Consider the following 27,946-nt stretch of genomic DNA (forward strand, 5'->3'; position numbering starts at 1 on the left):
GCCCAAATGGCCTAATTCTACTCCTATCATTTATGATCTTATGAAAGTTCTCCATAACTCATTCCTAATTGGCCCGAACTTTACTCTGAGGCCGTGCCCTCTGGTTTCAGGCTTCTCAGATAGAGCAAACATCCTCCCTGCAACCACACAATTAAGTCAGATTCAAATTCTGTAAGTTTCAACAAAATCATCTAGTATTCTTCTGAACTCAAGTGAATACAGACCCAGAAAGACACAAGGTGCTGGAGAAACTCAGCGGGTCAGGCAGCATCTCTGGAGAACATGAATAGGTAACATTTCAGGTTGGGACTTGAAATGTCACCTAACCATGTTCCCCAGAGATGCCGACTGACCCGTTGAGTTACACCGGCACTTTGTGTCTTCTATTGTAAACCAGCACCTGCAGTTCCTCATTTCTGAATACAGACTTGGTTGACTCAATCTCTCCTCATATGGCAAACCCACTATCCCTGGAAGCAATCTAGTGAAATCTTTCTATGGCAAGTATTTATTTTGGGCAAGGAGTTCAAATTTGCACACAGCTCTCCAGGTGCAGATTATTCATGATCTGTTGACATTGAGATTTATTTCCAGTGCAATATCAGCATGTGTGCACATCCTCGAAATTCTTGAACATCATCCTTCCCCGCACCCACGTTGAAGTACCTCTGACTTTGCCAAGTGCAGGTGACCAGCTGAAGCTTGCAAACTGCAGCCTGCCGAGTCTCAACTAAGTCCAAAGATTGCTAACACCACTGCTGAGAAAGGGACGGGTGTTAAAATGTGAGGAGTGAATGTGAAAAGATCCAGGAGTGAAAGTGAAAAGTGGGAGTTAAGGTGTGAATGTTAGAATGATTAAAAAGCGAGAATATGTGATGGATTGAACGTGCTAGAGCAGATAAAAGAGAGCATGAAAGTGCAAATGGATATGTATGTGAAAGAAGATAGACACAAAATACTAGAGTAGCTCAGCAGGACAGGCAGCACCTCTGGATAGAAGGAATGGATGATGTTTCGGGTCAAGACCCTCTCCAGTGTGTGAAAGTAAAAATGAATGGGAATGCAAGATTGACCAGGAGAAATCAGATGACCTGTACATTCTTCACATTTTTATTGACGATTTCTACTGCATTACAGGGAATATTTGATGAACCCACAGCTGTCCTTTAAGTGAATCATTCACTTCTGTCAAACATTTCTCAGCAATTCAAGGAGGCCCCTGATTTTTCTCTCAGCGGCACTAAGGGATGAGCACCAGATATCAGCCTTTCCAGATGCATACTCACATTGAGATTGCATTCAGAAAAATATTTTTATATTGTATTTCATAATATTTGCAGAAACAAAACCATGCAATTTAGTTTATACTCCCTGCCCTTATTCTTTCTGCTTAGATATATCACTTCACACCTGTGTTATATTTCATCTGCCATTTGTCCACCCTTTAAACCACCCCCGTCCATGTCTTCATCCAGAGGTAGTGTATCTTTGGAATGCTCCATCCACTGGGCAGTGAGTGGATTGTTGTGTAATGAATACCATAGAAAATATTATGTACTCTCAAGATCACATTTAATAGAATAATATTGCTTAAATATATAGCTATTGGACTTTGCATTTTGGAAAAGCCCCAGCTGCGAGGAAGAGAGCAAAATATTGAAAATATTGGGGGTTAAAATGACTTCAGGACAGTTTGTTAGGAAAAGGAAGGAAATTGTAACAGAATACTTATACAGCTGAGTGAGTATAATTTTATGGATGAGAAATTGTGTTCAACCAATTGATGACTTCTTTGACAAAGTAACAGCATGTTAGATAACAAGGAAGCCAATGGATGTAGCAACATTTGGTCTGTGAAGTGCCCCATAAAAGGTTACCCCAATAGATAAGCAACGGCGGACTTGAACGTAATAGGTTAAGTCCAGGGGGTCAGATATGGGGCTTTTTGTGTGGGCCAGATGTATTATCAGTGCACAGGTGCTAGGAGCATCCAGAGTCAAGGTCTGGAATAGTACTAGGTGTGCAGTCAAAGGTGGGACAATGGGAATATTCAGCACTGGGAACCTAAGCAGGTTAGCAGCTATAATCAGGGTAGAATAGGGGGGCAAGTGTCAAGTGTTACCTGGACTCAGTGTCAGGAATGAGAGAAGATATGCAACTGGAGTCAGGGTCAGGAGTAGTACCAGGTGTGCCGTGAGACGCAGGTTGGTCAACATGGGCCAAGGGTTTGATTATAATCTGATTTCCATACATGAATATACTAAGATCATTCATGTCCTACATCTGTTGATCAGGGCCTGGCTCTACTGTGGAATTAAATTAGGGATGTAATTTAGCCTAGAAGGTACACAAAATTGCTGGAGAAACTCAGCAGGTGCAGCAGCATCTATGGAGCGAAGGAAATAGGCGACGTTTCAGGCCGAAACCCTTCTTCAGACTGAACGCAGTCTGTAATTTAGCCTAACCTTATTCATAGCTAATCCAATTTAAAGCATAAATATTGCATTCAAGTGTAAGTTAAAAGGCTCGCATACAGTGGAGGGATTCCTCTGTGGCGACACGAGACTTTGAATCAACATAGGCTTGTGATGGTCACTTGTTTCACAGGCAGATGAGCATGCCGCAGGTAGACAGGCGAGGATGAAAGCTAGTTGGTTCATCCCTCATATTGTCTCAACTACTACCTGCCACAGACCGGCCGTTAGACCCCTCAGGACTCGGGATGAAGGGAGAGAAATACGTGTAGGGGAGAGTGAATGAAATATTTAAAATGAGGAGAAGGTACGTGGCATCTGAGTTAGCCGTGGAAACGTTTTGAGAGTAATAACGGAGCGGAATTGGGATATGTTAGAAAAAGTAGTCATCTGTCAGAGGGGGGGTTTGGAGACCAAGAGGGGCTTGCAAGAGTCATGTGTGGGTGTATGTCCTGCATACCGAGTACCAGGTATACCGAGTTATACTTGTGATTGAGGTATACCAAGTTATGCAATGGTGGTTATCTGCGTCAGTGAAAGGGCAGAATAATGAGTACCTGAGTTAGGGATCTATTAGAAGGAAGAACAAGGGTTGTTTGAATTAAGGGAGGGAGATATTTTATATGTAAAAAAATGAGAAACCCAAGTTAAAAGTTAATTTGGGGTTACCATAATGGGGAAATGAATAAGTAGATAAAATGGTGGGAAGGATAGATTTTTTTGTCTGTCAGGTAGCTAAGTTGGTGTAAGGGGATAGGCAACTGGAGAAGAAGAGAAACTACTTTGTGTTGTAAGCTATGCAGTCCTTGGTGAAGTTAGCGAGCAAAAGTTACTCATATCAGGTCATATTCATAAGCCGGCTGAACACAAGAGCAGCAACTGAATATTTGGCACATTTATCACAAAGATATTGATTATGACAGAAAGGTAGTACTGTGCATAATGCAAAAATTCCAAAAACTGTAAGGAACAAAATTAGTTATAAATTTAATAAACTTCCAGTTCAGGAGAGATTTATTCAAAATAAATTTCTACCTTCATATTGATAATTACTTTCAGGCATACGCAATTGTTGTATCATTGCATCTGAAACCAATAAAGGGCCTTCGGAGCAAATAAAAACCATTCACAATTTCACGCTCATTATATTACTTTCTTATCATTTCCACTGTTGAGACACGGAGGCTTGTATTGCACTGTGAGCCCAACCAACAGGAAACCCATGTGCTGACACCATTAAAAGACTAAGTAAGCAAATCTATAAAAATGAGATTGCAGGAAATAAAATAAATGGTATCGGATTGTGAGAGTGGTGTTAAATCCCTCCCTCTGCTCTCCAACCCAGATGCTGGACCTGGCAGTGAGCACAGAGAGCCTGTACAGACATGGCACTTTCCCCATGAATCACCACATCCACATAAGTGATCACTATTCAGCCTACAGACAATAATCTCCTCTGAAGCTTATCCCTTCATCCTGAGAGATCTGCCCTCCCCACCTCACACCACCACCCCATACCTCAGAAAACTCTGCATCTGGGATTTGTCAAACAATTACAGAGGTGCTACACACCAAGTCTAGAATGGCAAGCTTAGACATTTCTGCTCAAGATAAGGCACAGACCTCTCCTCTGTTAGAATATCATTTCACCCCAAGGAAACTCAGGCTGAGTGAAAGAGTTACACAAAAGCTTGTAGTATAATACAAATGGGTTCTTAGCTGACAAACACTACTTTTTAAGCTTGTTACTCACCTGACGCTCCATTTTGCTACAAGCTGCAGCTTTCTTAAAGCTCAAGAATGCAGGGCTGGTCTTTCCAAAATAGATCAATTTTTGCCCGTTTGTTCTCTGTCACGTACTCCCTCTGATTCAGCCTTGCCTGGTCCTCACTGTAACTCCAGGAACTACGGCTGAGGAAACTGAGTTCTCGTCCCTCTTCAGATCACTCCCACTTTGTTCAGGGTGTGTACGAGTGTGCCTGTGTTGCGTGTGTCTCTCATAGTTAACAGAACAAGGTTGGCCTCAGTCTGACAGGTTTCCTTATATAGGTAAGCATGACTCACATTCCCGTGGAGGGTGGCTGCTTTGAATCTACCACTTTAACTCTAGAGATGCCAGAGAGAGGAGCTGTGTATAATGCGTGACCTTGCAGATAACCGTAGCAATGCAGAAAGCATGGGATGTCCAGTCCTAACAGATTTGGGAGCAAACTTGGATTTCGGAAATCCGAGATCTCTTCACTCCGTCGCAAACTTGATCGGAGGAGAGTGACTTCCTTTTCACACCTCGATTCAATTGGATTTGCAGCGAACTTTAAAAATGACTTAAAAACGAGATCACTGTAAAATCTTTGCAGCGAAAGAACGGATTGGTAGAAGAGTAAAAGCAAAAAGGTTGTGCCGTCAAATAGCACTTTCTGTAACCTCAGGAATGAAAGTCACGGAAACGGCAATCCTGCCGGAACAACAGGTGAGAGCAAACATTACTACCGGTAATTGGCAGCCCACAGGTTTGAGGTTAGACACTGCATGTAAGGGAGCAACTTATACATTTAATATCAGGTAATTATGTCAGGAGACAAGATTGAAAATCATTCATCATTTGAAGGCATCACTCGCTAACAAGTCCAGGCTCAGTAACTTTTTTGGAGGTAATAGAACAGCTCCAAAGGTGGCTTCCCTTGTAAGTTCCATTCAGAACTCTCACATGTTTCTGATTTAAACATTTGTGAATGTTTGTCTGTGAACATCCATCTCAGTGCAGGGATGATTCCAGGTTGGTTTATACACTTTAGCAGTCAGCTTCAGGGATGCTGGTGGAAATGATCAGTGCTGAGTTTTGATATAAAGAGGACAAAAAAAACTTACATTTCACGATGAGAACTTTAAGGCCGCTCAGTGAGGGGAGAGAAAGGATTTAGGAAATGCTGTAGGTGAGGGACATTATTAGTGGGGGGAAAAATAAACAAGTAGAAATCATTCTCCTTACAAGGCGGTTAGGGAGAGATTTAATAGAGATGTTCCAAAATGTATGCGATTTTGACCCCGATTCAGTAGAGAAAAAATATTTCAATTGGCAGGTCATAGAGTGATACAGTGTGGAAACAGGCTCTCCGGCCCAACTTAACCACACTGGCCAACATGTCCCAGCTACACTAGTCCCACCTGCCTGCACTAGGTATTACAAGTTAATAGCCAAACAATGTAGTTGAAGAAAATCTGTGTGTGGAGGTGCAAGTGCCTTGTGGAGGGCAAGTGTGAGGCTTTGGTTTGAGAGGTTTCAGCAAAGAGGATGACAGTGGAATAAGGTATTGTCTGTTTTTCATTCGTTCCTTCATCTAGTGCAGTTGGGTCATCCAGGCGACTGAGGATGTCATGGATAGGAATTACAGTGAGGTGATCATGCCGAGGGTAAACAGAAAATAGATGAGTGACTACAAGGAAAGGAAGTTTCTTCTTGAATGTGGTCATTCTTCTCGATACTACCCATTCTCCTTTGGAAACTGTTGGGGCAAATTACTGGACAGCAGCAGTCAGGTCTATGGCATCAGGCTTGGCTCGGAGGCACAGCAGGGACAGGGGAAGTCAGACAGTGATAGTAATAGGATACTTGTTAGTTAGGGGTACGCACAGGGGATTCTGTGGCAACAAATGAGACTCCAGGATGGTGAGATGCCTCCATTACATCTACTGTAGATCCAGGATATCTCCGAGTGTGTGCAGAATCTTCTCAAGGTGGAAGGTGAGCAACCAGACATCTGTGTATATTGGCACAAAACACATGGGTAAGAAAAGGGCTGAAAGCATGTTCAGTAGACAGGATGGGCAGGAGCATGGCATTGAGTGAGAACGTATTATTGGATAAAATTGCAAAGGGCATGGATTGGTATGTGCGATTGAGACAATATAACCTTTACGGAAACCTGGCTAAGGGAGGAACAGTGCTGGCAGTTTGACGTTTAAGTGTTGAGGTGAGGTAAGAGGTCAGGGAGTTGCTTCATTGATTAAGGAGAACATCACAGCAGTAGACTGAGATTACTGGCTGGCTCGAAGGGCCCAATGGCCTACTCCTGCACCTATTGTCTATTACATTACTGATGGTTCTTCCGTGAAACTATATGCGTAGAGCTGAGAAATAAATAGGGGTTGATCACCTAGTTGGGAGTGTACTATAAGCCTCCAAATAGTCATTGGGAATTAGAAGAACAAATATATCAGGAGATTGCAGGCAGCTGCATGTCTAATAAGAATGACACAGCTGGGGATTTTAACTTTCCCAATATAGACTGAGACTGCCATAGTACCAAGGGCTTAAATGGAGTGGAATTTGTCAGACGTGTTCAGGAAAGTTTCCTTAAGCAAATTGTCGAGAGTTCTACAAGTGAGAAGACAAGGCCTGATGTATTCTTAGGAAACTAGGAAAGGCAAATGACTGAAGTGCTGGTGGGACCCACGACAGTTCAATTAGCTTCAAAATAGTTAGGGAAAAGGACAAGCATGCTCACCGTTAATCATCTGGATTGGGGCAAAGCCAGCTTTGATGGTATAAGACGGGAACATGCTAAAGTTGATTGGAGTGGGTTGTTTGTGGGCAATGGGATATCTGGGAAGTGGGATGGACATAAAAATGTGATGGTGAGAGTTCAAAGCATGTATGTTCCTGTTAATGGGAAGGGCAAGTGGGAGTTGCAGCATCAGGATGACACTAGTGACCACACCAACACTCACAGTGGGGTGAACTCGCGTATATATTTTACTTAGTGGTAGGGAAGTCCTGGATTCGCCTGGCTACTGGTTTCCAGTTTTACTGGTTTATTTACAGTGCTGTGTCAGTCAAGTTCTTATATACTGAATAACCTGACCTGGTTCAAACGTACTTTGGGAGTATATAAAGAATACGTGATGAGTAGGAATAGGAATACTTTATTGTCACATGTGATCTGGCACAGTGAAATACTTTGCTTGCATATTCAATGTATACAAATAAAATATGGTTTGTTTTAATCAAAATACAGGAAAATCTTAAATCCAACCGGGTCGTAGTCCTGCGATGATTCAATTTTTGACTTCAGACAAGACATTGAAAGTTAGCATCTCGGTCTGTTGAAATTTTTATGGCTGATGGGAATCGATGATTAATCAAATTATGTATCAAGAGCTGCAGATAAACTAGGAGGGAGGGACAAATCAGACATGATTTAATACGGTAAAAGTGCATGCGTGAGGATTGAATGGCTCAAAAGTGGTTCATGTGTTCCACTTTGATCCTTTCCATTCTGCAACTTTTACTCAACTTTTCACTTGTCCTTCCACAGTTTTAAGTCCATATACTGGGTAGAAATTTACTTACACTTTTATCTAAGGTTCCCATCACAAAGGGTTAGATCCTACTAGCACTTAGTTTTTAAACACTTAATGTTAATCTGGTTCCACAGCCAGCCTCCATCTGAAATGGGTTCTAATCTCATTTATCAGTAATATTTTGGTTGTGCAGTTCCAACACTTTTTAGATCGCATCAGCTCAGTGAAAATCCATCACCTGTCAGGGATGATTGGATTTTAGAATCGTTTTGCAGCTCTTGATTTTCAGTTATTATTCCTCAATCAATTGCAAAAAGAAATGATCTATTAGTTCTCACATTTTACTTGGCATGATGTGCCATGAACAATTTGAATGTCCTGAAGTCATAAAAGGAGCTATATATATCGTATTTCTTGTGTAACACTCATACAATGCATTTCTTACAGGAAAACAGCAACTGTACCACAGAAGAGACTGATACATAAACTATCCAATATCAGAAATAACACGTTGGAAGAGATTGGAAAGTGCTGTCACATAGAAAATAGAGAGTTGGAATTAATAGTCCTTCTCAGGTTGGAAGATGGTAACTAGCGGAGTACCACAGGGATCAGTTCTTGGTTCACTATTATTCATTATTGACATTAATGACCTGAATGAAGGAACAGCACACAAGGTTTCCAGATTTGCCGAAGATATTAGGAATGGCTAATTAAGTTTGATTAGTATGAAGAGTTGCATTTTGGAAGTCAAACTAGGGCAGGTGAAATGAAAATAGGTGGAAGGGTATATTGTGATAAGGATAATATGATTCTGCAATGGGATAGAAATAGATCGAATGGGCAAAAGAGTTGCAAATAGAATTTAACGCGGGGAAATATTAGGTCATGGCACTTCAGTAAAATAAATCAAAAGATAGATTGCTATCTAAATGTATAGAGACTACAGGTGAGTCAAGTATTGAGTGGAGAAAAAAAAACAGCATTATGGAGTAACAGCGGATCAGGCAGCATCTACAAGGAGAAGATCGAGGACCATTTCACCTCCAGGGATACAGCATGCATATGGCAGGGAATACATCACCTAACAAACCTCAGGGGCAGCAGGGACCCACCGACAGCTGCAAATACATCGCTGGCAGAGGAGCTCAACCACTTTTTTGCCCGTTTCGAGAGAGGTCCGAATGAAAGAACCTCCCTCCAACTGGACCCTGCTGACCAGCCACTTACCCTCCAGTTAGAGGAGGTAAAGCGGGCCCTGAGAATTGTTAATGCTAGGAAGGCTGCTGGCCCGGATGAGATCCCAGGCAGGGTGCTCCGGGACTGTGCTCACCAGCTCGCTGGGGTATTCACAGACATTTTTAACCTTTCCCTAGCACACTCCTCCGTGCCAGCGTGCCTGAAAACCACCACTATCATCCCGGTGCCCAGGCAGACAATCATCAACTCCCTCAATGACTACAGGCCCGTTGCTCTTACAAGTGCTTTGAAAGGCTGGTCCTAGGTCACCTTAAATTATCTCTCCCCCCCTCACTCGACCCACACCAGTATGCATATGGGGCTAATAGATCTACAGAGGATGTCATAAACACTGTCCTCCATGCTGCACTACAACACCTAGAGGAGAAGGGGTCATATGTCAGGATGCTTTTTGTTGATTACAGATCAGCTTTTAATACAATCAAACCCAGCAAGCTGATCACAAAAATGCTAGACCTTGGCCTCAGCAGTCAACTGTGTCGGTGGATATTGGACTTTCTCAGTGAACGCCCACAGACGGTGAGACTTGGACCCTACACCTCGACATTCCTGACCCTCAGCACAGGAGCACCACAGGGCTGTGTGCTCAGTCCGCTCCTCTACGCCCTATACACACATGACTGCTTGCCCCATCACCCCGCAAATAGGATCATAACATTTGCGGACGATACAACGGTGGTGGGGCTCATCTCAAATGGGAACAAGGTCGCCTATAGGGAGGAGATGCACAGACTTTCTGAGTGGTGTGCTCACAACAATCTCTCTCTGAACACTAAAAAGACAAAGGAGATCATCACTGATTTCAGGCGACAGAGCGGAGCTCAGGCCACTGGAGATAGGGGGCGAGGAGGTGGAGAGGGTGCCTAGTTTTTAATTTCTGGGGATCAACATCAGTGAGGATCTTAAATGGTCTGTGAACTCTGCTGTAGTTGTAAAAAAGGCGCAACAGAGACTTTACCTCCTCAGAACACTGAGGAAGGCCCATCTGTCTGCTAAACTGCTGGATTCTTTCTACTGCTGTTCGGTAGAAAGCATACTGACTTACTGCATAACTGCCTGGTTTGGGGACTGTTCAGCAGCTGACAGAGCAGCTCTCCAGAGGGTGATAAAAACTGCCCAGGGTATCATTGGACTCCCCCTGCCCCCTCTGGAGGATATTTACCACTCCAGATGCCGCAGCAGGACCTGTAATATTGTGAAAGACATTACACATCCTTGTCACCACCTTTTCACACTGCTGCCCTCAGGAAAAAGGTACAGGTCGCTAAAGTCACGCACTGCCAGACTCCAAAACAGCTTTTACCCATCAGCAATCTTGGAACTGAACTCTGTCTCGGGAGCGGGTTATGGGGAAGGAGGGGGGGTGGGAGACAGTGTTAATTTATGTAAATGTGAATCCATGGGTGGGTTTGGGGAGGGAGGGAGTGTAAGAAGTATGAGTATGTGAATGTTTCCCGGATCACCAATCAGGCTAGCAAAATAACTGGCAGAACTCAAAATCAATTATCAGTACTCCACACCCAGGCAGTTAAAAGGAAAGCCAATTTCATTACACAGGATCCCACCCACCCCCTGCACAAGTCTTTCCAACTTCTGCCATCAGGCCGCCAATATAAAGTCCCCCTATCCAAGAAAAACATCCACAAAAACTCATTCATACCCATTGCCATAAACAGCTTAAATAAAAAATGAACAATGGACAAATTAACCCTATTTTTACAGTTTTTAATCTTTATATTTGCTTTTAAGATCGATACACACTGTGTGTGCTCGCAGAAATCTGTGTTGTATGACTGCTTATCAGTACATTGTCCTGTCTGTATGATGAGCCACGTTAAAGAAGATTTTCTGTTACGAGAGACAATAAAGTTTTCTGAATCTGAATCTGAATGCAGTGTAAGTTGTGTGCAATATATACAAACAAATTGTATATAATGTGCACAAAACTAAGTACAGTGTACAGTTTAATGGACCTCATATCATGTACAGTATGGAAGATCTGTTTTACACTTGACAAGGTACAGTTTATTTTATGCATGGTGCCACATGCACAATATAAGGTGTGGTGTACAGTATGCAGCGTGTGATATATGTGTAAGTTACATTGAATACTGCACAAGTTATAGTAAATTGTACACCAGATATAAATTACAGTGCAGTGATTTATAAAGAAAATGCAATATTCACTGTATTTGCACTGTGCATTTTACGAGGTTCATTCTACATTATGCAGGATGCAACACACATTCTATACATGTTCTATCTAGTTTATCTTCTACCATCCTGTTAGTCATATATTATCATAATAATGGAGTTGCTGACGAATTAAAGGAATTAATCTTTATCAATGATTTCAGCAAACTCAGTCTTGAAGTTAGGGAACTTACCCTAGAGCCAATTTCTAACATTGCTGTCTTAAATCAAAGTGACTAGGTTGATGAGGGAGGGTGCTTATCTGACTGCAAGTAGGAAGCACAGGAATTTGCGCTATCTAAGGTAGTCACCCTGATGTTGTGATGAGAATTTATATATCACTATCTTTTGGAAAAAAAATCAGATCATGCTATTTTGGTGTAAATCTTGACTTTTGTACACCTCCCCACCATTAATGTTTTTCCACAATATTGTCCAATGGAGAAGGAGGGGTGGGATAAGATAATTTGTTCTGAGAATGTATTTACGAAGCATTAGAGTATGAGACACAACTTTAATCTTCAATTTGTTAATCCATTGTTTAATGGAAATGATAGAAGATAGATATTTCAATCATTAAGTAAATGATAGCCAGGCATGAACTGTGAGAAATAAAGCATAGTTGACAAGTTGAAATAAATCCAATTTTTTGGGAAGGAATTCAAAGCCTGCCTTGCATGATGAAATGTGATTCAGACTAATGTTGCTTAAGACTAAATCTCACATAACACTTTCTGTGTTGGCAGACAAGATCTTTCCTTGGTCAAAATAAACTGTAATTTGAGGCGCTGATAAAGCTAGTTTTAATTAAAAGTGTTTTGAATGACATGGTAATTAAAGCCATTCCCTTTCGGATTATGTTAGCCATATTAGGCCATTATATGAATCGGCAAACAAACATAGTCAATTAAAATAAAACTTTTGAACCTGAAAAGGAAGGTTACCAGTACAAATCCTCTTGTTTGGAATGTGCCCATCTGAGTTGTAGTTGAAGTATTTATTTAAGGGGTTATTAGAAACATACAGGTAGAGAATTGTCTGGTCTCGTCTACCAGTAGTCACTGATTACTTAGTGATCAATGCCTAAAAAATGCTCTCAGGTTTCAGGCATGTTTGCTGTATGCACTTCGTCTTTCCAGACTTTTATAATGTCCCACTCTTGCTTTCACAGAGACTTGCCTCTGACTTTCGGACCCCTGCTGAGAACAGACGTGGGGTGGGGGGTAGTTTGAGGAATGAAACACTGAAATGTCATTGAGGAAAGGGTCTTTGAAGCAGTCCAGGAAGCTTCTGTTGGCTCCACTTTGATGAAATGAAACCCAGCCCCGTGATAAATGAGTACTGCATGGAATATGTGGAAGTTAGGAAGTACAAGTAAAGAACAGGGTCCGAGGTTAAGGCACAAAATCTCATTTGTGTTTGAATATCAACATGATGTAAATAGCAGTTGATATATTTTAAGTATAGTTCCATACTGTATTATTCAGAAAAGGATGAAAAGATTCAGTAATAATAGGGTTTGCCCAAGTATTCTTTCACTTTAATTCTTGATTTTATACAATGTTTACATGAACTCACACCCTAAACTGTTTTCCAGCCAATGACACACTCTTTTGGAGGGTGATATCTGTCATAAATAGAAACTCTATTTTGATATGTGCTCAGCGAGTTTATCATTCTTATCAGACTTAAATGATCATAAACAATAATCCAGACCATTCAAAACAATCAAATATTGTGTATCTACATTTAGAGGCACAGGAAAAATGCAGTTGCTGCAATCTTGAGCAAAACACAAAGTGCTGGAGGAACTCTGGGTCAAGTTGCATCTGTGGAGGGAATAGACATGTTTCAGGTCGGGATGTTTCAGGTCGGGACCCTTCTTCAGATTGAATCCTGCATTAAATGCATGAATTTAGTATTTAGTATTTGCATAAAAAGGCAACTCTTCTTTCCAAATGTTCCTGTGTCTTAACTAATGTATTAACACGTGTAAGTGATCATTTCGAGAATCTAGAACGCATTTCAAAATATACTCATCTTTGTACACCAAATCACCCTGTCAATTCAATACCTCAAAACATCATATTACCATAGCCAGGAGGCAGCTAATAATCAGATATCATGTTCACAAAGTAGGAACATTTGTAGACAACATAGCACTTCACCATTAATTAAGTGCACCAGAAGTTTACAACAATTGTCTATAGCCCAAATGGATCAATTTCCAAACCATGATTTATGATTATAGAAAGTGAATTTAAGTTAGCACTTATTTCTGTGTACTTCCTGCAATCTATAGTGTTCTAGAATGACATTTGCTAATAGAATATGGACTTTTGTTAGCCATGAGTTATTTGTTACACTGTCAATTGTGAAAGTCAAATGTCAAGAGTGTTTTATTGTTGTATGTCCTGAAATGCTAAAATACCTTCTTCCCAAAGACAGGAGTGAAATGAGAGCGTGGCCAGGGTGGTATAGGTCGCAGATGATGCAGGCTGCCTTTTTGAAGCTGTGATTCCTATAGGATCCCTTCGATGGCGGGGAGGTCAGTACTCATGATGGACTGGGCAGTGTTCATCACTTTTTTGTAATCTTCTCCATTCCTGGGCATTCAAGTTGCTGACCAGGTCAAGATGCAACCAGCCAATGTGCTCTCTACTGTACACCTGTAGAAGTTAAAGAGAGTTTGTAGGCCCCCCTCGGTCATGACTGACCATGGGTGTTGCATCCTAGTTGTTGGCTGCCTGCTCCAAACCTCGGCTAGAGCAGCGTTGCTTGTCTAGAGCCTCTGTGGCAAAGGTCACATTTGCGTGTGGTCTCTGGTTTGTTGAAGTTGCTGCGCTCCTTTCTATGTGCCCGCTTGTCTGCCGCTGCGTTCATCAGTTTCTCTTCCCCCGTTTTGAGATGTCGGTTCAGGGTTCCTCTCCACCTCGTGTGGTCAGCTGCAACGCTCTCCCAGGACTCCAGATCGATGTCGAGCGTCTTCATATCTCTCTTGCAGACATCTTTGTAACGTAACTGGGGGCGGCCGATGGTTCTCCTCCCAGATGTCAGCTCTCCATAGAGGATGTCTTTTGGAATATGGCCATCCTCCATGCGGTGGACATGGTCCAGCCACCGCAGTCTGCGCTGCCTGAGTAGAGTGTACATGCTGGGAAACGTGTTGTTGACACAAGCGTTGTAGACTGCTATCTTTTTCACCACCATCAGCTTTGGGTTGGTCCACACTCAAGTTGTGAGGTGAGCGAGAGTGGTAGCTGCCTTCCCGATCCTCTTATCAATCTCTGTGTCCAAGATGAGGTTGTCGGTGATGGTGGTGCTGAGGTACGTGAACTGATGGATGGCATTGAGTTTGTAATCGTCGATGGTGATGATTCTGTATCCTGCCCCAGGACGTTCATCTTCATCAAGCTGATGGTCAGCCCGAAGTCCTTGCAAGCCCGATAGAAGCGGTCCATCAGTGACTGTAGTTCATGCTGGGTGTGGGACACAACTGCTGTGTCATCGGCAAACAACATGTCTCTGATGAGAGCTTCACATACTTTTGTCTTGGCTCTGAGGCGGGTGAGGTTGAAGAGCCTGCCATCTGATCTAGTAACAGGTAGACCCCCTCTGTTGCAGTACCGCATGTTTCAGGAGCAGAGCGAAGAAAATCCCAAAGAGTGTGGGAGTGAGGACGCAGCCTTGTTTGACGCCACTGCGGATGTCGAAGGGCTCTGAGAAGCTGCCATTGGGCTGCACTGGGGCCTTCGTGTTGATGTGGAAGGATGCTATCATGCTCCGCAGTTTTGGTGGGCAGCCGATCTTTGGCAGAGCCTTAAATAGGCCATCTCTGTTGACGAGGGCGAACGCCTTGGTGAGGTCAACGAAAGCAATGAAAGCATCTGCTGTTCTCTGCACTTCTCCTGGAGCTGGTGAATGGAGACGACCATGTCCACTGTTGACCTTCCAGCTCGGAAACCGCACTGTGACTCTGGGTAGACACGTTCTGCCAGCTTCTGCAGGCGGATCAAGATGACCCGAGCAAAGACCTTGCTGACGATGTTGAGGGAGATGCCTCTAGTTGTTGCAGTCGCTTCTCTCACCCTTGTTCTTGTAGAGGGTAATGATCGTGGCATCCCTCATGTCCTGCGGCACAGCTCCTCTTGCCAGCACTGGCAGAGGATTTCATTCAAAGGAAGCAGTAAGGTAGTCTTGCAATGCTTGATGAGGTCAGGGGGAAGGCCGTCGACTATTTGGTCAATCAATTGCCCGAGGCCAAGCTCTCACTGGTCTACCTGTAATTCTCCTAACGGTCGGTCTCAGCTTTTTGAAGATCAAGTTGGAGCTGAGGTTTACTCAGTCATGAGAGCCAGTTCAATGACAGGGGGCTGAGCACGCACCTTGAGATGCTCCTGCGGTTATCGAAATCAGAGTTTTCCCTCTCCTATAGATGGTGGTCTGCCTTGAGGAAATCAAGGGTCCAGTGAATGAGGGTTGAACTGTCTGTGGCGGTAGCCAAATTATACTGTGTACAGGTTCTTGGGAGGTAGATCTGCACCTTCCCGTGCAAAGCACTCTATAGGACACATGCCACTGCCAAGAGAATATTCATTGACATACCATATCTCCTCAATCGTAGGAAATAGAGGTTTTCATGGGTTTTCGTTGTGATTGCATCAGTATGTTGGGTCCAGGCCAGATCTTCAGAGATATGCACATGCAGGAATTTTACATGTTTTACTCTCTTCACCATGAATGAAGACAGGTTTGAGGATCCTGGACTTCCCTCCTGATATTCAACAGTCAGGTCTTGATCTTTTCACTGAAGTTATACAAAATGGTTGTTGACTGGGTTTTTAAATTTTCCCCTGCACGGAGAACCCGACCTTGATCTCCCTCCTATACGTTGGGGCATCGTCGTGGAGTGTAATTCATCAGGAGCGACGGTGGGGCTCAGCAGCAAATTTGAAGATGGGAGTTGGAGCTGTCGTGAGAGATGGCAGTGAGTACAGCAGGGGGCTGAGCACGCAGCCTTGAGATGCTCCTGCGCTGTTATCGAGGAGGAAGTGTTGCTGCCAATTTGTATAGATTGTGGTCTGTTGATGAGGAAATCGGGTTGAACTGTTGTGGCGGTAGCCAAATTATACTGTGTACAGGTTCTTGTTGAGGTAGAAGTTGATATGCACCAGAACCAACCTCTCAAAGCACTTCATCACCACGGACATTCATGCCACTGGTCGGTGGTCATTGAGCCACGTCCCATTATTATTTTGGGTACCGGTATTATTGATGCCCTTTTGAAGCATGCTGTTGGTACAGAGGAGCTCTGTCTTGAATAGTATTACCTATCCGCCTACTCATTTGATATAAATGATTCCAAGGAATTATTCAAGTAAGAGCAGTGGAGCGTCTTGGGTCTGTTTTTCTTGTGTGTATGACTGCAGAAACAACATTTCATTTGAGCCTCTATGAGGTTCATACAAAATGTTTCGCTGGGTATTGTGTATTGTGAATAGTAGATTAGTTATTTTTTTGACAGAACTAGTAAAGCAAGAATTGGGAGTTCAAACCTCACCCAGGCAACTGGAGAAAATAAACCAACTGACCCACATTCCGAGAATGAATTTAAAAATGAAGAATTCAACCCTGTTAATTTTGAGATCACAATTACAGAGATAGAAATGTTCTGCATACAGCACAGTACTTCAGCCCAGCATTAAATCCACAGACTCCTTTACTGTATGGTCTCCATAGGAAACGTTGTGCTACTTACTAACATTGGTCACTTTCAATTAGTGCCACCTGTACAGCCCTTGAAAATGAAATCGCAGGCCACTTTGTGCTAATATTTTAAAAAAACAGGCACTTTATAAATTAGGTGGATGCAATTAAACAAAGGGGAAAAGAGAAACAAAACAAAGCAAATATCACCAATACAATGAGACTCAGAGACTCAGATAATTCTTCCAATTGATTTTAGTCCAGGATAAGAGGTGACGTTTCTTTAACCTATTGCGTGTACTCAATGATTTCTCTGCCCAGGGCAATAGGTGAGATAGAGGGAAAGGTGAATTGTAACAGCAAACCCAGATTTTTTAAATAAATCTTTTATTTCAGAGTATTTTAAACAACTGCAATTATTAGTATGCTGTACAATGTAGATCAGTTCCCACGTGAGAGGGCGTTATTATGTCTTTATGGTCGACAAGGATTGCATGGAACTGGAGATTGCAAGACATTAATCTATGACATGATGAGATCATAATTAACATTGCTGCTTATGGATACCATGGAGACCTTTGCTTTTATGAAGAGATCTTACATTTGCCCACGAGACTACTATTGAAACTGTGCTGAGGAAAATAAATTAATTCGAATTTGAAGGGTTTCATTTCCAGAGATATAAAGCAAAAAAACATTAAAAAAGCAAGTGCCCTTATTCCATGGTTTGAACAGTCATAAAGCCAGGCAGCAGGGTGTGTGTAGGAAGGAACTGAAGATGCTGGTTTACTTGGACGATAGACACAAAATGCTGGAGTAACTCAGCGGGACAGGTGGCATCGCTGACTAGAAGGAATGGGTGACGTTTCAGGTCGAGACCCTTCTTCGGTATATGCAGGCTATGTTTTAACTAAGTCCCTCTAATCAATTTTGTGATTTCTAGGCTCGTTCATACAGTTCTAGGAATACAAACTTCCCTCATAAGTTTGCTTTCAATCATACAACAGAATGTCTGCTAACTTTTGTGGATGCAGTGGTTTCTACACTATCTATAAAGCGTGAGGATGCTACAGATTAAATGGTGTACGTCATTATATCTCTCTGCCCACAGCTCCTAGTGATCTGTTACAACTTTCACCGGCAATGAAATTGCTTCAGAAAAATCACTGTTTGTGAAGGGTCACGAGGTAACGCAATTGCATGTTTCAAAATATTGATATACAATAAAGAATTCTTAAATTAATCTTGTCAGTCTAACAAACGTTATAATTCAAAGATCCTTCCTGGTCGACCCTAATTTATGGATTGAAATATGATGATCACCAGTTTTAATTCTTTAAAAATACAACCAAACATTCGCTAAAAAAAATATTGTTCCTGTTGGCATCATTCATCACTTAGCAGCTATTCCTTAAAAATAGTTTTTCTAACTAGACACCCTGCATCTTTCATGCATTTTTCTTATCAATCTCTGGGGGAAAATTAGCAAGCAATCAAAGATGTTGACATTACCCCACAGGAGCATAAAACTCTCCAAGTAGGAGTGGGACATCATTGCACAAAGTAAAGGCTTTGTAGACATAAGGGCATAGAGGTGAAAAGCTGAGGTCCTGCTGCATTTTAGGGGTGGGTAGTCAAACATACCTTCAATATCATTGCCACTGTGAAAGCTCTACTTTGCTTTTGCTATTCAGTTATGCTTCCATTAAGAAACATTTACTTCACTGATGTACTGAAGTCCATCCTACTTATTTAATTTAAAAACATTTTTTCTCTGCTTCATAGGTCAAGTATGTGGTGACCAACACGTCGAAAGAAAAATCAATATTTAACAATAGCACAGTAACAAGGATGGGAATGTGTGCGAAAAAAATGGAAAACATAATGTAAAAGGCTGAATTTTTAGATTACAGATATTTACACCGTGCCAAGCAAATCTTTTAAACATAATCTAAGTCAAAATTGTATTAGATTTCAGGAATGTGAAGCAATATCCAATGTCATTTGTGAGACCTAATCAGAATGGTACGTTTCTAATCCTACTCCACAAACCTGTGCACATAAGCTGAGACCAAGAAAAGCCCACTCACACTATGATATATCTTCCATGCAGCTGTACATCCAATCTATTGCAGGCTATATCATCTTCTGAGGAAAGGTTCTGCACCATTACCCAACCGAATAGCTTGTGAAGAAAAATAACAAGAAACTTCCAACCACTCCATAATCCTAATATTATGATCTTGATTTTCCCTTCACAGGTTCACTAGAATGACGGAGAAGCCATGACGAGTTAAAGGTTAGTAATAAAGTGGCAGAGGAACTTCATCATCCGAGTGCCAACAGCTGACAGGCCCAGGTTTTCAGATGTTACACTGGCAAAATGGAAGCACGGTGGTACCAGAGATTGGGTAGTCCCAATGGAGAATAGTGCAGGCTATGTTCAGGGTAGTGGAAGAGATCCCAATACAACCCCAAAACTGTTAAACAGTGCAGGAAAAGGTTGACCTTGCAAGCATGTTCATGGCGATGGATTGGCAGTGACTCACATCCACTATCATCTGTACAATTTTACCCACATCTTTCCTCATACTTGTGAGAACTTTGGAAAAAGAGAAAATTCAGTTCCATGAGCCTTTTCTGTCAACTAATTAAGTCAGAGCTGAACTGTATCTTTAATCCATATACCCACCTCTATTCCAATGCCTCATTGTGCCCCTCCCCATCAAGAATTAAACATACGTGATTTTTAATGTTTTTCAAGCCCACAGATTTTTGGTGGAACATAAGGCAACAAGAATTTGGAACAGGAGAAATGCAATTGACCCCTAGAGAATGCTCTGCCTTTCATCAAGATTGTGGCAAATCCAAATGTGCACAATTCTTTGTGTGAGGAATTGCTACCTGACATTGCTCTTGTTGGTTTGGCTCAATCTTAAGGTCAAGATGTCTTAAGAAACAGCAGCAGAAGCAGCATAATTAACCCTTTGCTCCATCATTCAGCAAGATCATAGCATATTCAATCTATGTTTTAACACAAATTTCCCATTCCTTCCATCAATTCCTTGACTGCTTTGTAGTTCAAATGTCTGCCAATCTCTAGTTGAATATATTCATTGCTTCTGCCTCCATAGCTCTCTGAAGACTTATGACTCCCTGGGAAAGAAACATTCCTCCATGATCTCTCCCACCACATGCAATAGGGCGAATGGATGGATACAACCTCCTTCTCTCTCCACGGCTGGATACCAGAGAAACCCCTTTCAATACTCATCATCTTTTTCTTAAATTGAAAATCACTCTCTCACTGGGGTCTTCAATTAGTCATGGTAGGAACTTCCTCTGAGGAACAGTTCTCTTCCCATTGATAAACATAGGTTTGTGGAGAAAATGTCCATGGGACTCTGGCTTGTAGGCCTGTCTTGTCTCCCTCCAAAGAAAGCCTCTACCAGCAATGTAGAAGGGAAACAATTGAAGCACCATTATGAATGAAACCCCTCATTTAGGATGGATTCTTTCTTTCGCTGTTTAGTATCATGCGAGAAATAAAGTTCCAGTGTCACACTTAAATGGTTGCAACTATTTAAGGACAGATAGGAGATATCTGCGGCAATTTTCAGATAAATCTGTCTTTTGTGGCACAGGAAACGTGGGGCAGTTACTCAGACGACAGTCTGGGCATGCTGGATGACATTTCTCACCGTCCACAAACTGGTATCTCAGTGGCAACGAAGAGAGAGACATTGAGAAGCAGGTAGGGAGGCACTCGGGAGGATGGTCTCTAGATAAGTCACTCTGTACTGCTGAGTGCAAAGAGCTGGGAATGAAAAAGTAAAACACTGCAAACCTTCCACAAAGAGGAGTAAAGGGCTGTAAGAATCTGGATCTCTGCTCAAAAGGGCAACAATTCAAGAAATTGGAGCTATAATCTCTGGAGGTAGTTTCCAAGCATGTGGAACTGGATAGATATAAAAGTTCAACTCTTGGATAGGTAACAGGATGAGAAGTTTCTGATAATCAGCAAAATCAGACAATCAGTGGGCTGTCACATGGAGTGACAGGTGTTACTTCACAGAGAGCAAGAGGAAAGCTACAGCCTTTAGGCATCCAAAAACCCAACAACCTTTGCCACAGCCTTGTGAACCAGTGACAGTAAAAAAGAGGGACACTTCAACTACCTAAGGTGCCTTTCACCAAATATTTCACTATATGCAATTTAGGAAACTCCTCACAAGAGCAGGAAACTGGGAGATAGTGAGTAAGGTAGAAAGGTAGGTAGCACAGGGAGTGCAGAGGTATTTGTTCAATTTAGATATTTGAATGAATATTGAATTTATGTTTTAAAACTCTACAAATTAAACCTGGGCTGATTTGTAGAGTAAAACAAGAATAGTATTTTTTACTTCATATCACCCATTCATTCAAATCTGACTTCAAAACTGCTAAAACACATTACACAACCACGTAGAGGCTAGTAAATCACTCTGTTTACTTAGCAGCACTGTCATGGTTGGACTAACTTATTTACGGTTTGGAACTTGCAGGTTTGGTATTTGCTTAACCTCAAAGGGTCATCAGGTGAATCCTTAAGCACTTTACAGATAATCAAGAGGAAAATAAATATTAAGGCACTTAAGGGGCCAGTGACATCCAAACGGGATAACACTTACATATAATAAAGAGCCCTCGCCGTAAAAGAACTCCAGATTCATGTCCCGGACAACAAAGATAAATAAGTTCCACTATGTGATTTATTCATCTGTACTTTTTCACCGTACAATAAGGTAACAGCCTTTGTGTGATCTTTTGAGTAAACTTCAAGAACACCCGCTATGACAAAATTGTCTGGTCTGATCACCTTTTTTTTTGTTTTTTAGTTCTCTTTCCAGGATTAAAGTCTTTGGAAAGACTGGTATATTTTCCCCATCTAACGTGGTTCCTCCCCCCCCCCCCTTTTGATGTATGTGGCTTGCCAAACCACTTCAGAAGGCTATTAAGAATCCACCAGTCAGTATACATCGGGCTAGGTGTGGACAATAAGGTTGTTCCCCAGAGGGCATTTGGAAAACTAGTGAACTTTTATAACTGAGTTTTGTTCCTAGTCCTACAAAAATCAAAATTCAAATTCTTAAACTTTAATCCTGGAAAGTGAACAAGCTTTTGATTAGCATAACATCATCCTTAAGGAGGATACTACTAATTAACGCATGACAGTAGAAAGTGATTATGGCCTATATGGTTGGAGCGGCAGCACAGACATATCTCTCCTGTCCACAAGAAGATTTTCGCTCTCTGTCAAATAGTCCATAGATAGCAGCCACCGATAGTTAATCGTCCCTAGCCTAGGGTTGATTTAAAATGTGGATGTTACTTATTCTGTTCTCTTCCTTTCACAGTTCTTACAAAGGTTTTTTCCAATCTGAAAGGTTAATTTTGTTTCTCTTTCCACAGATGCTGCCTGATCTGTTGGCTGCTTTCAGTATTTTCTGTATCTTGAAAGAGGGAGGTGATGATGTCCCTATACAACTGCTGACCTTCTGCTTGTAAATGAACAATCCTCAGTACTTAACACTGATCTGCTTTGGAGAGCACCGAGTAAACTAGACACCTTCCTGTTCCTCTGAATGCCACCATTTATGTTTCCTTCCTTTAACTGGATTAATTATCTCCCTAGAACCTTATTCCATGTGCTAATTTACTTATCTTTCAAGAGAAGCTAAGATGACAATGGGAAGACTTTCAAAGAAACTGGATGGATCTGATCACTCCTTCTTGCTCCAGGTGCAGACCTTGTTTTGCCCAAAGTATGTTTCGCATCTCCCATGAAGCAAATAGAAGTGAAATGATGCTCACTAACTAATGATTTTAATGGGGTTGGCAGGAACTGGAACATAAATAGAAACATAGAATGATACAACAGAAGCAGGCCTGCACCCAGTAAATCAACGTTGACCTTCAAGCACCTCGTCACATAATCCCATTCTATTTTCCCTCAATTTCCAGCATCACCAAGTCTGTACAATTCAATTGATCAGTAGGAATCATTTACAAATGGTCTATTAACGTATCAATCCACACATCTTTAGATGGGCGAACACACTGGAGCAACGAGAGAAAACCCATACAGCCACAGAGGTAACATGAAAACTCCACACAGACAGTACCAAATGTCAAGACAGAATCACTGGAACTGTGAGGAAGAATCTCTACTCACCCCTTTTATTCGCCTTTCTTTTCCAAGACCAGTACTAGTTGAGGTGATCTGTTCCTTTGAACCAATACTCTACCAATGGTGATGCAAGTGCCTCTGCTCTATGCAGCCTATGCCTCAGCCCTTTTTTCTGTTGGAAACCTCGCCTATCGTGATATACTTATTGATACAGCAATTCTAATACATTCTGGAAGACACAAGGAACTTCTGGACTCTTGAGCAAAACACAAAGTGCTGCAGGGGCTCAGCAGGTCAGGCAGCATCGGTGGAGGGAATGGTCAGGTATTCCACAGGTGCTCATGTTTTGGTCGGGGCCATTCTTCAAACTAATACATTCCTGCCTGGCTGACTCCCCCTGCTCATCTCTGTGCTCATCCAAATAGCCTGTATCCAATGTTAATTACATTGAGATGTAGCTTTAAGGTGAGAGGTGTAAGTTTAAAGGAGTATTGCGAGGTACGTTTTTTTTAATGCAGATTATAGTGGGTGCCTGGAATTCACTGCCAGGGAAGGTGGTGGTAGCATAAATAATAGCAATACTCTGGTGGTATTTATTTAGACACACAAGCAGGTGGGGAATAGAGACATACAGACGGTGTGCAGGGAGATGGGAATAGTTTAATTTGGCATCATGGTCATTGCAGACATTGTAGGCCAAAGGGCTGTCCCTGTGCTCTATTCTAACTCTCAACATGTCCTGTTTGCCCAAGTTGCTTGCGTTCAGAATCTACTTTGCCTCACAGTCTGGCAAAAGTGGGATTTTTTTTTCCCCCCCCCCCTTCCATCCCACTGATCCTCTACCTTCCTCCAATTCTAGCCTTCAAAGTAACCTTGATTATCTTCACCCCATCACTAGCAATCATGTTTCAGCTGCCTTGGTCCTAAATTGTAATTGCTTCCCTAAAGTGCTTCAATCAGAGTAATCTTAATGGGCCAAATTGCTTAATTCTTCTCCTGTGATTTCTTAACCTAATCTCTTTGACCAAGCCTTTTGATTATTTGAACTAAAGTCTACTTATGAGGCTGTCAAATTTAACATAATATTCCTGTGAAGCACCTACAATTAAAGGCGCTATATAAGTGCAAATTAGTGCTATTGAGAGAAAGAGGAACCAGGTCACTTTACATAACGTCGACCCAAAACATCACCCATTCCTTCTCTCCAGAGATGCTGCCTGTCTCGCTGAGTTACACCAGCATATTGTGTCTCTCTTATTTGGTTTAAGCAGCATATGTAGTTCTTTCTACACATAACATCGCGGCTTAATTTGCCTCTGAACTTATCTAATTTGCAGGGAAAGGAAACATGGTGTAAATATTGTAAAAATTCATAATAGCAAACCTGAAGACCATATAACCATATAACCATATAACAATTACAGCACGGAAACAGGCCATCTCGGCCCTACAAGTCCGTGCTGAACAATTTTTTTTTTCCCCTTAGTCCCACCTGCCTGCACTCATACCATAACCCTCCATTCCCTTCTCATCCATATGCCTATCCAATTTATTTTTAAATGATACCAATGAACCTGCCTCCACCACTTCCACTGGAAGCTCATTCCACACGGCTACCACTCTCTGAGTAAAGAAGTTCCCCCTCATATTACCCCTAAACTTCTGTCCCTTAATTCTGAAGTCATGTCCTCTTGACAATCCAAATGAGCCTTTAGAATTCTGAAGCCATGGGCAGTTTTCTAAATTATTTTTCAAAACACAAGAGTTCATAAATGAAAGGGTAATGCATCCTGTTCTTTGAATTCAATTCATAAAATAGCTGTACAGGTCACTGCATTGATTTTTAAAAGGAGTCAGAGGGTTACTACAATGTAATGTCATTATCGGGTTGTTGCAGTGCAGTCTATTTTGCTATAGATTGGAATATTCTGCTGATTACTTTAAGTGGTCCAATCAAAGATGCTGCGTGGAGTTTAACACTCAAAAATATCATTGTGCTTTCTCAGTGATTGGTTTTATCCCTGTCTAAGTGAAGACGAGGAACATTGTTGTATTGGAAGAACAAATTTCATGACGTTATTTTACTACCATGAACAGTTCAATACAAGCGCTTTTACTAAGTCATTTCAGAGGGCTGTTAAGAATCAGCCACATTGGTTTGAGATGGTTTTGTTGCTCGGACAACCTCTAAACTAAACTATGACTTCATTAATATGCAATCCTTCCCCCACACTCACTACACTCAATACAGGTGCACAACCTTTTATCCGACGATCCAAATAACGAAAACCACGGAATAGCGACATTTTTTCGGTCCTTGAAGAAAGGTCCTTGAAAACGTTCACCGAGGGCGGCCCGCAGAGGTGACAGCGGAACCTCCGGTCGGTCCTCGAAGAAAGGGGAACTAAATCCCCATTCATAAAAGAGAAGGTGAGGGTATATTGCGCGGGAGGGTTAATAATTGACAATATGCTGCTACCTGCCCGCTGAGTTAAAAAGTTCCCACGGTAGACACGATACACAGTATATCATGAGTCTTGCGTGGGAACTTTTTAACGCAGCGTGCAGACAGCAGCAAATTGTCGCTCCCTTCAGTTTCACCCCACCTACACCCCTCTGCTTCCCGGCCATGTGTGTGACCCCTTCCCGCTCATTGCACCGGCGCGGGGGCTTTGTATTGTCTTCACGTCGGCGATTCTAGCAGCGCAGTGGCAGTCACCGGAGACGTCAGGACCAACGGGATACCGACCCCCAGGCTCACCGCAAGCACGGAGATCCCAGAGACCCACAGCCAGCAGCAGCCCAGCCCCGTTCCAACTCCAGAGGAAAACTGCAAACTGGCCGGAGACGTCAGGACCACCAGAAGCCGCTCCCCGATGGGCCACTACGGCGACAAGTGGCAGTTCGCCCACAGCCCGAGCTGCGCCCTCTCATCGGGACACCGACCCCCAGGCCCACTGCAAGCACGGAGATCCCAGATCAGCAACTCCAGCCCAGCCCCGTTCCAACTCCAGAGGAACACGTTCCCCGTATGGGCAGAAGCTGATAGTGTGGAAGGTGCTTCTTGTTCTTGGGGTGGCGCAGCTCGGGCTGTGGGCGAACTGCCACTTGTCGCCGTAGCGGCCCATCGGGGAGCGGATTCCTCTGGAGTTGGAGGGGGAGGGGGGTATTGTGCTGTTTGATCGCACTCTACTATCCCAGGGACAGGGAGACAGGACGTTCACCGAGGACGGCCCGCAGAGGTGACAGCGGAACCTCCGGTCGGTCCTCGAAGAAAGGGGAACTAAATCCCCATTCATAAAAGAGAAGGTGAGAGTATATTGCGCGGGAGGGTTAATAATTGACAATCTGCTGCTACCTGCCCGCTGAGTTAAAAAGTTTCCACGGTAGACACGATACACAGTATATCGTGAGTCTTGTGTGGGAACTTTTAAACTCAGCGTGCAGGCAGCAGCAGATTGTCGCTCCCTTCAGTTTCACCCCACCTACACCCCTCTGCTTCCCGGCCATGTGTGTGACCCCTTCCCTCCCCTCTCCAGCTCCCCACTCATTGCATCGGCGCGGGGGCTTTGCACTGTCTTCACGACGGCGATGGCTGCAGGTCAGTGCAGTCACCGGAGACGTCAGGACCAATTGGACGTCGATCACCAGGCCCACCGCAAGCACAGAGATCCCACAGACCCACAGCCAGCAGGAGCCCAGCCCAGCCCCGCTCCAACTTCTTCTGCCGGGATCAAGGCGCAAACTCGCGACCTTGCGGATATGAGCCGAGCACTCTACCACTGAGCCAGCCATTAAAATCTACACAAAAAAAATTCCATTCCGAAGACCGACAAATTCTGAATTACGAAAGGTGTCTGGTCCCAAGGCTTTCGGATAAAAGGTTGTGCACCTGTACTAATTTATTTTCTCTCTTTTGCAGTTGTGATGAAGAATCTATGACCTGAATTTCTAACTCTATTTCTTTTTCCACAGATGCTGCCCGATCTGCTGAGCATTTCTACCATTTTCCCATTTCACCTCACATTTGCATGACTGCAGAGTCACCTATACATGGAATGGATCTGCACTCCTAAACCACTTTAATGAAGATGTCGGGTTCTTAGCATTCTGTGACAGAACATTAGCAGATTTCCACCAGAAAAAAAAACAAGCAGAAAACTTTACTCAAATTACTCCAAAATTTGTTATTTATCTCAATCAAGAAAGGGAGTGAGAGAGTTTTAAAAATAATAATAATGTATGCCAAATGGGTTTAAATTGAAGAAATAATAAAGCAATCCGTGATCATTCATGGGAATACATCACATGAAATTAGACCTAGCTAGGTGAAAGTGTGCATTTATTAACTTGTCCCATATTACCGGGTGGCCCGTCAGTGATGGCAGCCTCGCCAACGGTCTGTCTATCTTTTCGTCTTTTTTGTTATTTTTACTGTGTTTTAAAATGTTTGTGTTAATATTTTCTGGTTTGTTTTATGTGGGAGGTGGGGGTGGGAGTGGGGGAGGGGGAAAAACTTTTTTTCAATCTCTTACCTTGCCGGAGATGCGAGTGTTTTCCGGATTGTATCTCTGGTCGCTCTGCGGCCTAACATCACGCAGCTGGCGGCCTTGCTCGAGACTGACTTTGAGCCCCACCACGGGGCTGTGGACCGACCATCGGAGCCTGCGATCCCTTGCCTGGGATTGACGCTCCAACCTCGCGGGCCTGCTGATTCCAACATCGAGGAGCCTCGCATTCTCGGGTAGAGACTGATATCGGGAAGCTCCAAAGTCGCAGGAGATTCAACCAGCCCCGACCCGGGGTCCGATCGCCCGGCGCGGGGGAGCTGAGATCCCCCCCG

The 27,946-nt window shown here is 42.8% G+C and overlaps 1 protein-coding gene and 1 long non-coding RNA gene across 3 annotated transcripts in view; one reads left to right on the forward strand and one right to left on the reverse strand.

Moving 5' to 3' along the window:
• The window catches only part of LOC129702856 (E3 ubiquitin-protein ligase Midline-1), a 285,589-nt gene extending 281,035 nt beyond the window's left edge, over window positions 1-4,554 (reverse strand). Inside the window, exon 1 of the mRNA XM_055644894.1 lies at window positions 4,228-4,554. The gene's annotated coding sequence lies outside the window, so the exon portion shown is untranslated. The remainder of the gene's footprint in view (window positions 1-4,227) is intronic.
• A 252-nt stretch (window positions 4,555-4,806) lies between these two features.
• On the forward strand, window positions 4,807-27,584 carry LOC129702858 (uncharacterized). Of its 2 annotated transcripts, XR_008724456.1 has the most exons (5): window positions 4,807-4,944; window positions 18,046-18,121; window positions 19,196-19,233; window positions 22,386-22,477; window positions 27,079-27,584. It is a non-coding gene; the product is annotated as an uncharacterized LOC129702858 (long non-coding RNA). The 2 variants fall into 2 exon arrangements; XR_008724457.1 differs by lacking the exon at window positions 18,046-18,121 and having other exon boundaries at window positions 4,812-4,944.
• Window positions 27,585-27,946: the final 362 nt, after the last annotated feature.

Source organism: Leucoraja erinacea, chromosome 13 (genome assembly GCF_028641065.1).
Source record: "Leucoraja erinacea ecotype New England chromosome 13, Leri_hhj_1, whole genome shotgun sequence".
Taxonomy (NCBI): Eukaryota; Metazoa; Chordata; class Chondrichthyes; order Rajiformes; family Rajidae; genus Leucoraja; species Leucoraja erinaceus.